Source organism: Nanorana parkeri, unplaced genomic scaffold (assembly GCF_000935625.1).
Source record: "Nanorana parkeri isolate BGI_ZX_2015 unplaced genomic scaffold, ASM93562v1 scaffold701, whole genome shotgun sequence".
Classification (NCBI taxonomy): domain Eukaryota; kingdom Metazoa; phylum Chordata; class Amphibia; order Anura; family Dicroglossidae; genus Nanorana; species Nanorana parkeri.
In genome coordinates, this window is record NW_017306969.1 from 411776 (window position 1) to 428254 (window position 16479).

Here is a 16479-nt window from a genome sequence, read left to right on the forward strand (position 1 = left end):
TATATATATCATTTTTTATTTTATTTTTACAGTATGTCCAAAGCCATTTTGAATCATAGATTTAATTTTGAGTACATTTTTCTCTCTCTCAATGGCAAAAAAATGACAGGGGTTGTAATCCTCTATTTAAATGAAAAAAAATAGACTTTAGTTCCACTTTAGTTGTATAGAAGAGATATAACCCATTTTAAATTAACAAACAGGTGTTAGATGAAGAACTATGAGAACTATAAGAATTATGATAGCTGCTGAGGATATGTGGCAAGGATTTCTCCTTCTATCTAGTATAGTCAACTATTTTAGTGTGCATTAAGAACATGTCTAATAACATAAATCTTTGCCCTTGAGTGTGTAGGATACCAGTAAAAGGATGACTGGAACATATGATGAAGCCCACAGTGAACTGGCCTAATGTATCATCTGAAGATAAGTATAAAAGTAAGACCAAGGTAAAGATGTTTTGAAGAACATCAATTGACATATATACTATATGTGGTGTACCAGCTATTTTCATCCTAGTCTACTCTTCCACTTCCTGAAAGTGAGCCGAATGAGGAAATTATAGGCCCCCAATTTGGAAAGTATATGGGATACCTGAGTAGTTAAGGTATATATGGAAAAAGGGAATACAATTTTTCTTTGCTGCTGTCTTTGTCCTCATTGGGGCAATTCATCCCTCTATTAGTCCTGGAGACCAAGGTAAAGATATTTTGGAGAACATCAAGAAAAGATTTTCATTGTTGGTTATATGGGGTGTACCACACATTTTCACCCTAGTCTAATCCTCCACTTCCTGAATGTTAACTGAATAGGGAAATTTTAGGTCCCCATATTAAGAAAGTATATGGCATATTTGAGTAGTTAAGAATAATCTAATACAATCTGTATGTACATGCAAACAAGCCATTACTACAGATATCAACAGTGTCTGGTGAACAGGGTAAGTATTTGTACTTATAGTTCCTCTTCTTATTTAAAATACTTCACTGCCTACTAGGCTCCTTCCTGGCTGGATAGCTGCAAAAGGAGTTTCCTAATCTCTGTGAATGATAACTGGTATCCTCCTTATCAGCGGCAATACATGCAAAGTGTCCTAATGTGCAACCATACAGTTTCATAAACTAACTTTCTTTAAAGAGACCCTGTCAGCAACGTCTTACTTGCAGCTGTTTTGCTAACAATATAAAAGAAGATTCAAACCCTGGGCACCCTTCCACCCTCATCTTACATCACAGCCCTCTCCTCTTTTTGAAGTGTCTAAATACTATCTGCGCTGGCCCAGCTCCTCTGACCTTTCCCTCACATCCTTTAATAACATTTTATGAAATGGTCGGAGGAGGATCGAAGAATATGTTTGGATGTAGAATTGATGTATGTGCAATAACCATATTGTTACATCTCTAGAAGTAGGGATGTTCGGATACCAAGTACCGTACTCGGTACAAGTACTAGTACAAGTACAAAAACTCAAAAGTTAGGAGGCAGCTGTCATTTTTAATGAGTATGCAGAGCTCCTGGGATTTGTACATCCCTTTTTTAATGTATGAATTTTTTTTTCCATAGATATATATTTGGGATGCACCAATACCTGTGTGTACTCACAGATACAAGTACTGATACATTTTTGTTTAGTGTCATGTGACAGTTTTTCTAAAACAATACAGACTAATGATTTCAGGACAGTGGTGTCACGCCAGGGCCCTGTCACAGCTGCAACCCTGGTAATTGTCATGAAAATGCCAAGTATCGGCAGTGGTATCTGAACTGGTATCTGAACATCCTTATCTAGAAGGAGTCTGATCTGCAAAAGCTTGAATTATTGCATGTATCCCATCACGTTCCTGACTGTAGAATCCAAATATAGTTCCTGGTGGGTGCCCGCAGTGGCAAGCTGCTGGCGCTGCGTTAGTGAATATTGATGAATTGCCTGGTGAAGGGACCCTATGCGGCCCCAAAACTTTGCTAGCTTTGTGAAAATTTGAACGTGGGTCAATAAAAATATGTATTGGTATCACAATTGATCTGCAAAAGAGGTCCAACAAGGATAAACTTACTGCAATTCACCAAGTAATGCTGGAAAGTAGGTCTGTGCTGCATTTGGCCTCTTTCACACATGGTGGATTGCTTTCCAGAGGGCGGTTGAGAGGCAGTTTGCTGCCAAATAACTGTTTTTTTTTTTTTCTTTTCACCCCAAGGGAAAAAACCTTGCCACAACCGCATGCCAAGCATCACTAGGACTTCAATTGGCAAGTCTGGTAAGTCCCACCGCTTGCCAAACTGGACATGCCAAGTTAAAATTGACATTGTATCACAACATCGTGTACGGTCCTGAGTGGTCGCCATGTCACATTACAGGTGAGCGGTGGGGGCTGTAAAAACAGGTAGTTGATTTGCGTTTTTGCCACTGACCGCTCACCTATAATGTGACATGGGGGCCACTCAGGACTGTACACAGCTGCCTGTGTGTACTTAGCCTTTTATTGAATTACAGTGTGATTTTATAGAATGTACATCTCAAAACCAAATAAGAAGATATTACTAACCAGAGTAAAAAAGAAAATAAGAACCGTTATTAAAGATTCAAAGTATGAGCTACATAGCTGGCAGCTTGTTTATGTTTCGGTGAGCTAAATTACTCTTCTTAAGCTTTAGATTGTGAACAAACATTTACCCTGCAGTGCAAAATAATAAATGCCGTGGCAGCAGTATAAGGCAAGGGATCAGAAATGGAGCAGCACTATGTGCGCTGTATGAGCTGGGAATTCCATAGAGCGTACAATTGCTTCCAGATGTGTGCTGCTAGAATACTTATTTCTATAGAAAAATAATGTGCTTGATTAACAGGGCAGTTGTCAGAAAGGATCTGGGGCACTGGAGGAGCTCTGTGCTTGTACATTAACTGATTCAGAGCGAGCAGAGCAATATGTATAAATAAAAACATCAGCACTGTGGGGGATAAAGCATAGCGAATTTTCCCACCTCACCAAGTACCTGGTTGCAATTAATAGAAAAAGCAATAGTGCAGCTTTACCCCATCAGTGATCTGTGTAATTAAACTTAGCTGAGCTACAGAGTATTTTCTGCATAAATTAGCCCTCCACATGTGCTGCGTTTGGGGCCTGTTGCCTGCCAAGTAAGATTACGGGAGAGGGTTCTCTTCTAGTCACCCCTGGGTGATTGATGTCTCTGCTACGCAAATGTAGCACCTTATTATTTAATGAATGATTTAACAATTAGTGCACAAACATTCCCAGCTAAGGCAAAGGTTTTGATTTCCTCTTGTGTTTGACATAATGCTTGACATTGCTGGATAGCCTGTAAATTCTGCCTGTCATCGAATTACATCTTTGTATGTTACAATGTCTGTTAATGCATGGGCTAGAGAATACTAACATTGTGGTCTTGCAGCACTGAAGTTCTTGGGTTTTCTTAAACGGACATGCTGCATGGCATTTATATGTTTTACCATTGGCTACTTGGGTTTCCTCCTGGTGCTCCAGTTTCTATCCAAACCCAAAAATGTAATATATTGCAGCTTACAAGTAGAGATGAGGCTGGTATAAACTCGGTTCACCTGAGTTCACCCAAGCCTGCTTAAAATTCTGACCACCAGCTCCTCCTCTTGACCCAATTAGTTGCGGGGAGGCACATTCCCCACCCCGCAGCTATATGTCGCAAAGATGCACAGAACACGATCACCGCAACTTCCAACAGTGATTGGGGCTGAGTTTTAAACAGGTTTGGGCAAACTCAGGTGAACTGGGTTTGCACCATGAAAATTAGGAAGGGTCACTGACATTCCAATAGTAAGAACATTTTTTTATTGATGCATGTTTACATAATCATAAATCAAAAGCAAAAGCAGCCTTATGAAGGGACAGCTGGGGGCTAGCTGCAGAACCTGGAAAAGACAGCTGGCTTCCAATGACATCATAGAAGACAACAGCTGAGTGGGTCCCAGGTTGTGGCAGTGGATCACTGCAGGACAACTCTGGATTCGCTGGACAGGTGAATATGTTTTCTGGTGAAATAACACCATAAAAGGTAAGGGGGAAGGGTGAAGATCCACTTTAACTACAGTACACCATGCACTTTGCTATGGAGATGAGGAGAGAAGGAGGTGTTTGCAGTCTAAATCAGGTGAGCAGCGAAAAGATAAAATGAAAAGGTGAAACATTCACCAAATTAAGGTGAAACATCCCTGTAAAGTGAAAGTTCCCTTGCAAAGTCAACTGCCTTTTTGCCTTTAGTAAATCAACCCCACAGAGAGAACTCCAGCAAAGAGGTGTCACTCTGAATGTTGTGACATGTCTATGAAAAAAATAATGCATACATATGTACATGCATTCCTAAAACTAAACAGAATTATTCTGGCTGTGAAGGAATTATTACCAATAGCATAGAAAATAAAATAGCAAGTTATCATACCATGGCTGGTTGTATTAGCATGCTGAATGACACAAACAAATCTCTAAGGCAATTAAAGCAATCAGCATCCACAGTTCAGGCTTCTTTTAATTAGCTAAAACATGAGCGACCCAGTTGGATTATCCTCATGTTTTATAGTCATCACCACTTCACTGACATACATAATGCAACAACCACATGCAAAGGCCACGTACCACTACGTACAGCGCTAATTGTTTCTATCTCCACTTAATTGTTTCCTTACCATAACATTCCACAGCACACATCTCTTGCAACAACATCTTATAAATCAGAAAGAAGAATGTAATTGCCAACTGTCCTTGATTTATTAAGGCAAACACTCATTTTTTTCATATCAGACATTAATTTTCACAACATTTCATTATTTAGAAGGAGAAGATACACATAGTATGGGGAACACATACTCAAATATTACTAATATTCTTCCATAAAATAGAACTGAAGCCCGTTTTGAATAGAGTTGAGATGAATTAGAACCACTATCAGATTTTGCTGACTGTGTCTTTGTTAGGGAGATTCACCCTCTCTCCTTGTCCCAGCATCTGTTAACACCCAAAGTGCAATTGAAAGTGAAATCCGAAATTTTGGATTGTCACCAGAACAGGAGTAGAGAGTAAATCTTCCAATGCAGATACTAGTTCAGGTAACCTTGGTGACCACCAGGGATTTATCTCACATTGGAGGGACTTCCTTTCACTGCCTGGCATGGCATGGGACATAAAGCTAAAGGAAATCTCTCAAATTGGACAGAAATGGCAAAAACATTAAAATAAATTGTCTTTAGTTCCAAGAATCTGCCCCTTGATCTACCTATGCACGGCTTTCCCCGATCCGGTTTGTGTCTTTAGCTTCTGCTTTTCAGTTCCATTCTATGTTCTCCTTTTTACACTGGCACTGCTCCTTTTTACATCACCTTGATGTTGCAAATCACCCATCCCCCCAACTCTTCACACCTCCTGTGAATTATATCAAAGGGCGCACCTGTAAATCAATTAACTCTGTATAGTGAAATAAAGTATATGTTTATATAAATATGTAAAGTAATTGATGACAAATAATGGTCCTGTTAAATACATTTTTAAGATGCTTAGTGATCCAGAATAAAAAAGTGTCATCACAAGAATAATGTGTGAAGATGCCAAAAATTACCCATTTAAATTACTATCATGTGTAAAATAATAAAATAGACAGTAAATGCAAATTGCATAAAATATTGTGTGGATGTCTTATTTGTGTATGTATTGTAATATATATACTGTATATATATGTATATACCAGCACACATGGTGACTGCAGGCATGTATGGTCATTGTCGTCACTAGTAAGCCAGCTCTGTGAAGTGACCCGAAGCCACCACTGAAACGCATGCATGTAGTCAGGAAGTGGATGTGAACCATGCTTTAGCAAGCTAAATGTAATCCACTTAGGGGAATAAATAGCATTAACCCTAACCAGCCTTTCTCCAATAAGAAATAGCCTCCTTAACACAGTTAAAGTTAGACTTTATTCCCCAAGGTCTGTTTTTGTTAAAATACACTCTAGTACTCAAAGGCAGCATAATTGTTCACGTTTGCTCTTTTAAAAATGAAAGACTTGCAGACCATGATTTGCAAGTCCTCTTCACTTTCCATGGGAAATTATGAACCACATGTAGGTGCTGAATAAGGCTTGTGCTTTAGACAAAGGAGTCCAATATTTTGACAAATAAAAATTACATTAAGGGTGCTCAGGCTTTACACATTCACAATCAGCTATCCATGTATTAGCCAAAAGATAAAAAATAATATTGGAGTGAAGTGCTCAGAACGACAGGCTCAGAATGATTTCAGTCCACAATATGTCTGCCTCTGTTGTACTCTGTAAACAGATCTTCTTGTTACTACTCGTCTCTTCCAATCTGTCATCTCACACTCATGGAATGCTGGTGTAATGGATCATGAACACAATAGATTAGAGATGTTTAGAAATGCCATTTTAACTGTAGCCTCCACAATTATTAACCCGATAAACTTGCATATTAGTCGTGGTCCAAAGCATATGAGACAGTATGAGTTCTTCTAGGCCAGTACTTCCCAGGTATGTAGCTAGGAATGCAAGCAGGCTGTATACGTACAGGTTAATAAACTGCCTCCCGCTAGGTGCTGAAAGCTGCAGTAATTATATTGATTTGCCTTGTGCTTCCCAGGCATTCCTCACATGCTTTCCTAAATCCTCTTCATGAACCTCATTGTTTAAAGGGATACATTGTTGTAAGGTATGGAAAATAAAGTACATAATATGTACATTCTTATAACAGGATATAACTATATCTTATCTACCATTGCTACCTAATACAACCTCACCATCTCGCATAGTTGTCTCATGTCTAGTTCATACTGCTTTCTCATGTACCATTTGTCATAAAGTACTGCAGGATCAAAGCTTGAGCAGTGGCTCTTTTAAGATTGTATGTTAAACAACCAGCACCTTAGTTGTTAGTGCTTCCTAAAATCTAGCAGAAGTACTAGGTATTTAGGGTTAGTGAAGTTCCAGTGGGAACTTGATAACTCTAAAGCTCTACTGGATCCCATTTACTCTGTCCACACAATGCTGCAGAAGTCCATGAAGAGAATCACAGAGAAAAGAGTGACAGCAGAAAAACTCCAAGTGTTCCATTGAGCTTGTCCTTTTTTTTGGGGCGGTTGACATTTTTGACAAGTATAGGCCTAAGTTTAAACCAAGCTGATTTTTAGACTATTAGTACTTTAAGGGCTCAGCAGCACCAATACTCCCATCATTGTTGCCTATGCCCAGCAACCAAGGAAACTACATGCTGCTCAGAATACCCAGCAATGGCGGGAGAGGTATAGGCTCTCAACATGTGCTCTCCTGTCCAGAGGTATGGTGAGTATCTTCTCTTCTTGTAAATACACAAAACAAATGTAGCTCCATCATCCGCCACTACACCAGAGTGGAATGTTGATTTTGTAAATTTTGTAAATGTTATTTTAAAGATAACCATAGTTGAAGTAGACCAGAAGCCAAACCTTTTTAGTTTTGGATAGAGTAAGGGAGGGTTATAACCCCATCAGCTTTTTCCCTTCACTTCTGGTCAAATGCTACAACAGGGAGTGTTAGTAAATCCCTCTAAAATGAGGGAAATCCGTGGTGGTCAGCAGGGTCATCAGAACTAGTGTCCCCATTAGAGGATTTCCCATCTATCTCTGTTCTGGTGACAACAAAAAATGTGGGATTTTCTTTCACTATCTGTGAAAATGGTCACCAGGACAATTAGATTGGGTAAATCTCCCTAAAGGTGCCCACACACCTTGCGATAATCGTACGATAATCGCAGGAAATCCCGCAATCGTACGATTATCGTAAGGTGTGTGGAAGCCGTGCGACCTCTACTGTTGTAAGGTCGCACGACATTTATCTTACGAACATGTTCGAAAACCCGCTGAGAATCGTACGATTTTCAGCGGGTGTGTAGCATGTTCGTAAGATAAAAGCCGGACGGGCCCGTTCGGCATTGCGGTCATCGGAAGCCCGCCCCTCAGCGATTATCGCAAGTACGATCTGCCTATCCAAGATAGGCAGATCGTATGTTTTTTTATTTACCTTACAACCATCGCAAGACAAAAGTCTTGCGATGGTTGTAAGGTGTGTGCCCAGCCTTACAGGGACACAGACAGCAATAAAAAACCTAAAAAAAGTTCTCTCTTCACATTATCCAAAACTAAAATAAAAAGTGGGCTTCAGTTGCACTTTACCACTAGACTTCCCTCCTCTATCCTCCTTTCTTGTCCTGTACTTTTCCTGGCCTTGCTTTGTGGTTATTTTTGTCCTGGCAATGTAGTGCCTATTTATAGGAATTAAAAGACATTGTGATGCACTTGTGCAGAAAAAGCAAAGCCTGGGTAGGTAGCACCTAGCAGGCTAGATAGCAAAGATCTCGGCAAGGCTGGTAAAGGTAAGTGTAACACTTGGAAAGGGTGCCAGGAAATTTTTCTGGCCCAATAAGACTAGTTTTACTAAAGGTACAATTATTCTTTAACAAAGTAGAATAACCCTGACTCAGATTCATTTGATATTATTCATAATTTGTTCAAAACTAAAGAAAAATCCATGGCTCTGAAGTGTTCAGGAAAAATAATAAAGAAAAGATAAACTACACAAAAGCTCTCATATTGATATTCAATGAGAGGTTCTACACTTGTACTGTCTCAGCTGAGAATACAGAATCCTGTCCCTTAATCCCACAGTTGTCAAAATCTTCTCTAATGCATTTTATCAAGTGACCCAGTTTTTAGTGAGCACTTCAAATGAATAGATCAAGGTTGACCATGACTTGCCTACACAATGCTAAATATTAAAAATAACTCTACCCTGCATATTTAAATGAAGAGATCTTAAGGTAAACTTTCACTGCTAAAAAATAGATTTTGGGATCCTCAAATTAGTACTTGGTTTTTCAGTGGCATTGCAGTGGTTAAGAAAAATACATGTTACACGTATGCAAATCCAATAAATCAAATGGCTCTGCCCCAGATACTTTTTTTTTTATTATTAAACATCAGATGAACCATGAAATGGGGCAGGTCCCATCAGGACTCCTTGTAAGTGAGCACTATGTTATCTCTACTACTCACACAAAGAGGTCTTTCAACACCTGCCTATTTTTAGGAACAGTTTCAAAGCATAGGCTTGCCAAAAACGTATAATTTAGCCATGTCTTATTGATTCTATTTACAATGCTACAATTATTATTAACATATTTATTCAAGCAGGTGGTAATAATGCAAGAAGCTCAGCTTTGTAATGGGTTTTTCTGGAATGCTGAACGCTTAGAAGCATCAGTTAAGACATATTAAACTCCTGCTACATACTGATGATTAAGGGTATTCCCTCTAAAGCTCTATCTGAAAGAATTTGGAGATATGTAAAACAACAAATGTGCATAACTGGGAGGCTTAGCACATTGCCTTCTATTAAGACTCTGGAAATATTCATGTTTTAAGTCAATAGTTGTTTATTAGGAACTTTCGCAGAAGGTACTCAACTTTAACCCAATGGAAGTCACAGAAGTAGATGTTCAATCAGGTAAACATTGTCCAAACAGCTTCCATTTTCATAGTCTTACCTCCAATAAGCTATTACAGAAGTTGTACAGTGTATCCAAATTTGACTGTGCAAGTGTCTCTGATCATGGTGGTGTCTCTGATTATGGGGGTGACCTTCATAATAAAGCTTCTCGGCCTTTTGGCTAAGATCAAGTGTAGTATCTGTTCTTATCAGTTTCCGGTGGGGAAAAGAACCGTCCTTTCAGGGGGATGGTTACTTAGTACTCGCTAGAGTGAAGGTTCGTGCCGGGCTGCTTCTTGTGAGAGGGGGGACAGCCTTGGTATACGGCCTCCTGATTGAACGGGTGCTTGCTTGTTTTGGCTGGAGGGTTCGGGGGCGGCAGAGGCCCGTGGTGCTGCGCCCCCTGGGGTCGGCGTCCCAGGGGTGCCAGAGAATCACTTTGCGTGTGGGACCCCAACACTGATTCACTGGCACATGGACACGGCACTTCATGCATTTACTGCACAACGCCTCTTGGACAGGCCTTATGGCTAGTCCGGGGCAATATTTTTGCACTCCGGCCCTTAAGGCCTGTCAGCGTGGTGCACTGATTTATTTATGCACTAAATGCACAATTGGCACGCTTTTTCTGATTGAAATTTGACCCAAAGATGGCAAAGGGTGCGTGTACCTTCGGGGCCCTTCCTGATGTTGAATTGGAGATTATGTGACCCTTATGGGGCCCTCTGTCTTCTCCCACCTGTGAGGGTCTCTCTTCGGGAGAGCCCCCCCAACCTAGTACTTGTGGGACCTGTCTCGGCAGGTCCCGGAGGATCGGGGTTTGCCGGCCTTCGGGTTGGTGGAACAAAGTTGTCCTAGCCCCTGTCAGGAGCCTTGCGCCCCATTGGGTCAGGAAATTGTGGCCCCTTTTTTCAGAGAAGGACCAAGCACCCTTGTTCACTTTTTTTAGTGTGTTGTGATTTCACGATTCACTTTTTTTGTTCACAGGGGATTCGTTTTCGAGCACGCTCAACGGGCTTTAAAAAAAACAAAACTAGTGCCCAGAAGGTGGTGCAGGAATCTTTGTAAATGTATCTCTTACTTGCGATCCTGTGCCTGGTAATCTGGTAAGGGATTGTGTGGAACTTTTGCCCATTCACCCAACACTAGAGAAAGTAAGAGGAAAAAAACAAAATACACTGTCAACAATTTTATTACATGTCACAAATCACCCTCCAATAATCCAAGAGGCCTTTTAGACTTCCTCCTCTTGTGGCAAGTCATTAAAAAAAACCAAAAACATTTCAAATTTACAATAAAATTGGACCTTAAAGTAACGTTGCAAGTCTGAATGAATACATTCCTAACAAGTTACAATATGCAACAACAGAATATAAAAAAAAACAAAAAACACTCTACCTTTTAGAATAAAAAAAATTGCTTGAATTCAATTCAGTGACTTTACCAGACTTAGATGATGATATTAGTCTGCTACAGGTAGGAGAAAGCATTTCCTAATCTCCCAAGAACCCCTCAGCTCTGATACAAGCAGTGGGCTGGCTCTTGGAAGGAGTTATGCAAATATCCAAATTTCCTGATGGGTGGATGCCAGTCCGGAGTAGTGGGCATTCTGAGACATTCGGTTTTCAAACCGTACTAGGTGATGCCCACATATGATGCTGATCTTCCATGACTAAAAACCTGAAATCCAATAAATAAAAGTAGTGGGCCAGGGACAGTAAGGCTGGGAAGTAAAAGACTCGGTCATGCTTGACATCCTCCAGCCAGAAAATGAGCTGATCTCTCTGTGACGTGCTGCATCTTCTAATTAGCATTATAAGAAGCACACAGTTTGCAGTGAAATCAGAATAAGCAATTTCAGTAAAGGAAAATAACATGTACAGCTGAGCCAGACTGAAGGTATAGCTGGAGTTCAGCTTTAAAGATTTAAATAAATAAATAAAGGAAACTTGCGGATGAGAACTTGCATCTGATTAGTGCTTCATTTGACAAATTACCAGCAGTAAAGATTATTACTACATATATACACTTAGTAAATTCAAATTAATATAGAGAAATTTCAATGTTTTACAAAGACTTCTCACATGCTCTTTGAAAGCTGGAGAGTGTTGAAATGCGGCAGAGCAAAGGGGCCAATTACAGACAACCATGTGCCTGCAGGGCAGTGTTTGAACAGGCCCCTTCCAATTCTCTGGCAAGGGTCCCCCTAGTTGAACCCAATCATTTCTACAGATCTGCTTCACACACTTCTAGCCTCGTGTTTAACAGGGCACCCTTTTAATAATGTTATAATCTCTCTCATGTGCAGAGGTGACTGAAGAGGTGCCTCCTGAGATGTTAAATTAATGTTTTTAGCACGTTGTGACCTATGCTATTTTCTGGGAGGTTGTCAGATCTTTGAATTGAAGTGAGGTTGATGTGCGTCTGCACTCTGCAATGCGGACATTAACCTGGATCTGTAAAATACCAAAGGACCCCTGGCTTGTACATGTAGACTTTAATTAAAGTCAGAACACAAAGGACAGCACCTTTTTTATGGTATGATACAGCTTATTAGTTGAAAAGAAGCAGTGTACATCACAGGGGAGCAATGCAAAGGTCATGCCTAGAACATTTTCCAGTTCTATCTTATCATTGTGCATTCTCAATTTTCTCATGTAGTGCAAAGCAACAGGTTCACCTAACTGCCGGCCCTTCTTACCTTCCTTTTGCAACTTGAAGCTTACACAGGCAATGGAGTCTCCCTCTCTCTCCAAGCAGTAGTGTTCGGTGCCTGAGTATCCAAGCACCAAAAACCAGAAATGTCACTTGGATGGAAGGGGAGTGAAATGCTTGTTGCACTTACCCAGAAGCATTGGGTATTTCTCATCACTCACCAACATAGTGGTGGGGAGCAAAGGGAATGTATGTGCAGCGGAGACTCGGTGCTTACATCTCTCCCCCTCCACTCTAGATGTGAAATGTCCCTTGGTGTCCTTATGTCCAATGCAAGTCAATGGAACTGTATTAGGCGTGATGATGTCATGTCTCTTTAGACCTCTGGAGTCCAGGGGAGCAGAGGCTGCGTGGACCGGGGAGCCTGGTGGGACCAAGGATCAGGTGAGTAATACTGCTTTATTTGAGCCCCGTAGACAAAAGAGTACTTAACCCTTGCAGTGCAGGGGTAGCTCCAATGCAAGGGTAAGTTCTTTGTTTGCTTACACTGTGGGTCAGGACCCAAATATGGCTGCAGCTGTGTTTGTGATGGGTTGCTCTTAGGCCGTTTAGCCTATTATGATGTAAGATCAGCTGCTTTGATTTATGTCTTTTATATTTGCCTGGATTTCTGCTGTAAAAAAGGTTTTGTATACGTATGAGCATTTACATTGCAATGACGCTCAGGAAACTTTTCTCTGTTTTGAATTATAATTATTGTTTCATTAATTATATGTTAGCTTTTCACTTTTCTGCTTTACAGATGAGAAAACATTGAGAACTACACTTGAATGGAAACAATTAAGGTTGCTGTTTTTTTTATTATAGTTATTGTTATTTGTCTTTGTTTAGCTTTGCCACTAATTCTCTCCTTGGGTCCCAGGATGGTAATCATTTTCTTATTTGGTTTTTCGTATTAAGATGTTTAACCTCTTTGCTACCAGTGTACGTTTATGAACAGCAGACTCGTGGCCTGTTATTACCCCACCACTGTTTATAAATGTCACTGGATAAAAGACCTGCAAACTGTTGTTGCACCCACTAATTGCTGTGTACTGAGCATGCACTAATACAATTGGTACTATGTACTATTCATGTGATTCTTGAATTACTTCTCTAATATATGAGGTGCCGTGGTAAATTTACTCTAAAAAGTGGAACTTTCGCCAAAACATTTTTGCCTTGAGCAGTAACCTTCTATCAGGTGCTGATCGCTCTGTTTATTCTCACCGGAGAAATTCCCTTGCGTTTTCCTGCAGCAGAAATCCCTAAATTGGTGTTTACAAGTGGCAGCTGTCAGGTGACAGCAGCTGCATGTAAATGCCTGCGCACCGCATGTAATGATACGTGATATGTTTACATTCGGTTTGGAATCAATCACTCTCCCTGGACACAATGATTGTGCATTCAGGGAGAGTTCTAACCGCATGTAATCATATAACATATCATTACATGTGGTGTGCGGGTGTTTACATGCAGCTGCTGTCATCTGATCATTAACTTGAATAGGTGACAGCTGTCACTTATAAACGCCAGATTAGGGATTTCTGCTGCAGGAAAACGCAAGTTTCGATGCAGGAATCCCTAATCGCACCTAAACCTACAGATATGAATAGGGCCTTATTGTGTGTATATTGGTGTCTGTAGTACTGGATATAATTACATTTTATTTTAAAGTTTAAAATTTGGCAAGCGGCCCCCATGAGAGAAGAACATTTGTCAAGTGGCCCCTAAGACGGAAGAGGCGGGGGGCGAAGATGGAGGAGGCTGGGGGGCAGAGACACCAACGGAGGAGGTGGGAGGTGTCGCAGGAGCTCCAGCCGGGTGGTGAAGATGACAAGGAGGCCGTGTCGGGCGCCGAGGATGAGGAGGCAGTCTAGTCAGGCGCCGAGGACAAGGAGGCCGTGCAAGGTAAGAGGACTGTGCTGGCAGAGCCCAGCATAGATTCTGCACAGTCCACCAAAGAGTCTCAGGTGTGCTGTTCAATACCCTTTGGTTGGCTCTGCAGGATCCAAAGGGGGCTCTGCAGCCTGCAAAGCCCACCACAGATCCTGCACAACCCCCTTGAGATCCTGCAAGGTCTCTGCAGGATCTGTGGGGGGGGAGCTTTGTCAGGTCTCAGAGGGGCTTTGCATGATCCATAGTGTGCTCTGCAGCCTGCAAATCACACCACAGACCCTGCAGAGCCCGCCAGAGACCACAGCCGGGTAGGGTAAATTTAGTGCGGGGGGGAGCAGAGTTTTGTCTTGCCTAGGGCAGCCCCAAACCAAAATACACCACTGACTCCAGCGATGAAATGTCCCTCATTGTCCTCACGTCCAATACACTGTATAGGACATGATAACTCACAGGACCTTTAGACCGATGGAGCAGAGCAAGGCTGAAGGGTGAGTATAACTTTGTTATTTTCATAACAATCTCCATTGCTGACTCCAAAGTCTACAGCATCCTTAACAAACCAGTGATGCTGAGAGTGGTTAGAGCCTGATGTGGATGCAGAGGTAATAGCTCCTCATTGGCACCTCTCTGCTACTGACTGAAAGCAGACAGTAGGCAAATTCCATAGCCAGTAGCAGGCTATTTCTTTGCTATGGAATCCACCCGCTGCCTACTGTCAATCACTACGCAGTCAGACCTGATGGGGAACTAGCCTCTGAGGCTAGGTTCACACCAGATGCAGTGCGTTCCGGACCGATTCTGTCCGGAAAGCACTGCATTGCGGCCGGCTCACTTTTTTGTGGGGCAGGAGGGGGCATGGCGAGCCATTGAAGTGAATAGCACCGTAGCCACGCCCTCCGGCCGCAATGTGATTGCCCGCACGGGATCGCAAAGCGCATTGCAGCTGGAGGGCGTGGCTACGGTGCCATTCACTTCAATGACCCGCCACTCCCCCTCCTGCCCCACAAAAAAGTGAGCCGGCCGCAATGCAATGCAGTGCGTTCCTGGCAGAATCGGGCCTGTTTGCACTGCATCTGGTGTAAACCTGGCCCCAGAGTTTTCCACCAGGCTCTGGTCCTCTGCAAAAAAAGTCCTCAGCCACTGTGTCTGCCTGTGTACCTTTGATCAGACTTAGCATTACTGAACTGCACTTAGAGAGTTCTTGAGCCTTGTTTACAACAGGTACATGAATCTGGGGCAAGCACCGACATTTGCCATGCAGATGCACAAAGGAATTCTAAAGAGTGTTTTAAGGTGTCCATACACCTTACAATTATCTGCAGATTTTCTGTGGTCAGATGGAAAAAGTGCAACAGATTGGCCCAGGTGGAGAATACTCCATCCACACAGTTAAGTGTAGATGGAGGAATCTGTTGCACCTTTTCCATCTGACCACAGAAAATCTGCAGATAATTGTAAGGTGTATGGCCAGCCTTAAGGTGCCCATACACTTTACAACCATCGCAAGACCTTAGTCTTGCGATGGTTGTAAAGTACTTAAAAAAACGTACGATCTGCCCATCTTGGACAGGCAGATCGTACTTGCGATCATCGCAAGCCCGCCCCCTTGAGGGGGCGCACACCGGCCCGTTCGTCAGTTGTCGAACAAGCAGGCCACTCACTCGCCGAGAATCGTACGATTCCCGGCGGGTTTTCCAGCCTGCTTGTTCGATGGAAGACGTGCGACCGTACAGTAGAAACGGTTGCACACCTTCCATACACTGTACCATTCTCGTACGGAAATCCCGCTATTCTCGTACGAGAATCGTACAGTGTATGGGCACCTTTAGACACTCTTTATGAATTCCAAGAAGTGTATTTTTGAAAACAAAATCCAAGTTACTTCTACTTTACCAACATTAGCAATTTGTACCTGTCTTCCTGTGATAGTAGGTGAATGGATTCCTCTAGCATTTCATTTCATATTACTCTGCTAAGTTCCCTGCAAAATACTTTATGTAGATATAAATGCAGTGCAAGTATACTATACAAAACAGCCCACACAGGGGGAATAGTAGAAGCATGTTGAAGAATGAAACAGTATAGATCCAGAGGCTCTCCAAGATAAACCATATATATCTGGGGGGATAAAAATGACATCCCTCATTTACACTTCTATAAACATCTCATACCTTGCAAGCCGTGCCTAAAAGAATATTTAAACCCAAGAACAAAAATGTCTATATATTGCAGCTTGCCTGTCCATATATGTGGCAACTGTATTAGTTTTAATTTTCAGTATGTTTCTGCTATTACAAAAAAATATCTATTGATCCTGCCAGACATCCAGTATCCTTGTGACTTTTTGTGGACTGGATTGAAATTTCAAAAAAT